Source organism: Nomascus leucogenys, unplaced genomic scaffold (genome assembly GCF_006542625.1).
Source record: "Nomascus leucogenys isolate Asia unplaced genomic scaffold, Asia_NLE_v1 001694F_27417_qpd_obj, whole genome shotgun sequence".
Taxonomy (NCBI): Eukaryota; Metazoa; Chordata; class Mammalia; order Primates; family Hylobatidae; genus Nomascus; species Nomascus leucogenys.
The window spans coordinates 16,581-19,336 of record NW_022096140.1 but is presented as its reverse complement, the minus strand read 5'-3'; the positions used below and the strand labels follow the sequence as shown (position 1 = coordinate 19,336).

The 2,756-nt window shown below is 41.9% G+C and overlaps 1 non-coding gene across 1 annotated transcript; it reads left to right on the top strand.

The window, feature by feature from the left end:
- The first annotated feature begins 2,184 nt into the window (after positions 1-2,184).
- TRNAA-AGC lies at positions 2,185-2,257 on the top strand. The gene has a single exon. It is a non-coding gene; the product is annotated as a tRNA-Ala (tRNA).
- The last annotated feature ends 499 nt before the right edge of the window (positions 2,258-2,756 follow it).

Sequence of the window (2,756 nt, the reverse complement as noted above, 5' to 3'; positions counted from 1 at the left end):
AAAGAGCCCTAAATGGCCTCAAAATTGAATGCTCTTTGAGTAAAGCAAGAAGCCCTGCTATGGAAGAGCATCATTTGAACATAAATCAGTGTCTCACTACAAACAGATTGCTCAGGAGGTCAAGACGGTTAAGCAGAGGGCCTGACCAGAATATCCGTGGTGAAGAGAAACAATGTTATTGGGAGAAGGGTAACCATAATTGGGGACTTAGAATAAAGGCTAAAAATGATTCAAAGAGAATGCAAAAAGAATCAGGCACAAATCTTTACTATATTCTGTTGTGCAAATCTCACCTTACTATGTGTTTATTTCTATTCCTCCACAATCTTTATTTTATTTGTATGTTCACAGAGACTTGTTGGTGCTAACTGAATGAGCGCAACAGCCAGTGACAACAGAACTGCACTAAAATAGTCCCTCATCAGCTCTTGAGAGCAGATCCCTTAAAGGTGAACAATATTCCACATACAAGGACTTTTCAGCACCATGCATTAGAAATGGAAGTGAATGTTTATTATTCTTTATATGTGTTGGTTGATATGACTTTTCAGCTTCCCTCAGTAACATTATTCAAATTTTGTAGATGACAGTAAAGCTCAGAGGAGTTAAACCATTTTCCTCAAATCATGTAGCTTTAACAGGAAAACCAGATATGAAAAGCAGATTTCTTTCTAAATTAAAAAACAAAAACAAAAAACTTGAGCTCTTGCTTTACCCTAGCACATAGTCTCGCCATCTGTTTTCTCCACACCAGGTCATTTGTGTAACATTCATTCACATAACAAATACAAATAAATGAGTGGAGTCATTCATCAGCTATTAATTCAGAATCTCTTTTGTGTCTACCACACTAGGCTCAAGACTTCCCAATGTCTTTGTCTCCTCCCCCTCAAATCTCTCCACCCAATGTCTTGACAAATACTGTAGATCCTTCCTGCACAACATCCCCAGAATCTTTTTCTTCCTTTTCATTCACCTCTGTCATCATCCATGCTATGGTGTTTATGGAGGATGCATTCTGTGGCATGAATTGTGATGGGCACTGGGGCTGCAGAAAGACTCCTGCTGTCCACCTCAGGAGCTGGCACGATAAATGTGGATAAACCTCAATCCTTTAATATCTTTATGACTTCTTTCCCTTTCTCCCCAGTTCCTGTTTTCTCATGTCCAAGCTCTGACATTCAAAACTAAACACCTTTCTCTAACATGTTGCTTTAATTATTTAAGCATTCTGCCTGGGATTTTTTCAATTACTCTTGGGAGTTTTCATAAAACTCTCCCAACATATCTCCAAGTGGCCAGGATTTTCAATCACTGCTTCCCTCCATGTGTATTTCACACACACACACAAACACACTGTACTTAAATTGAAAAGGTTTATTTCTTCACACAGGAATTCCTACAAACAGCCCGGTTTTCTCCACCATACTTCCACTCCTTCTCTGCATAGCTCAATTTTGATTCTTACACTCTGATATTTTACATATTCTTACACTCTGATACGATCTTGTCTCTTACTCTTTATGACTCTGCTCTGTAATTTTGTTGTTGTTGTTCTGAGATATAGTTGGACATGTAACTTGTACATGACACACCTTAGCAAGGAGGCAACCCATATCTCAGATGTAAGTGAAAGAAGCACTCTCCAGGGGTTTCCTAGGGAAGTGGTCAGCACGCTGGCCTCATTGGTGAAATGGCCTAGATACGAAAACAGCAGGAGCTATTTGCCTTCCTGAAATCTGGACCATCTCACAACCCCCAGACAGTCTCAGCTACAAGGAAAAAGTGATAATTTCATCCCACTTTTATAAACATACACACACAACACACACACACGCACACACATAAAATCATTTAATCATTTTTAATCATTTAATCATTTTTTTAAAATGTGTGACACTTTAGCTGCGCAGGTCTAAGCAGGGCCTCCTTTGCTGGGATGTGCCTTTTTCTGTCCCGGAATACCCTAAACTTCACATTTTGGCAGCACGAGTTTTCCCTTTGTGACTTTCTCTTTGTTCCCTTTCTCCTCCTTCTTTGCAGAGAATGAGTAGCCATTGCGCCTGGCCCTGGGCCATCAATGAGAAGATCTGCTCTTAGTAGAGCCCTGCTTTCCCGCTGAAGGCCCTGAAATCCGCTGTGTTCCGGGACACCTACTAAGGATCAGTAAAGCTCCCCTGATGTGGGGAATTAGCTCAAGTGGTAGAGCGCTTGCTTAGCATGCAAGAGGTAGTGGGATCGATGCCCACATTCTCCAAGCTTTATTATTTGGACCTTGGGTCTCCAAACACTCAAGTATCCAAACCCAAGTTAGTGTCTGAGAGCAGGATGCTGCTTTGGTTCAAGACATAGGAGCAGCAACAATACAGGGCTGGCCATGGCTCCCTCCTGGCATTTAGTATAGTGTAGATCTACTGTGTAACTCATTTGCTGTTTCTTCAAGGAGCTGTGAAACCAAGGGACATATAAAACTGCTCTTTTCTCCCTGTTTCTGCCTGCAGCTTGGTCCTAAACGTCAGACAATCGTGAAAAGTGCAGGGCAGAGCCACCTGGGTAAATATAGCCTCGGCTTTCTGCTCAGGGGACTGAAACCAGGATGTGTCAGGTAACTAGAATGTGCCTGGACAGACACTGTAGAAAGCAAATCCATAGAGTTGCTCATGAGCTTGTGGACACACCTGCCAGCTGTGAATAAGTGGCTCTAATCCCAAACGACTTACCTACAAAGAGCCTGAGAGCTGAACTGCACAATGGCC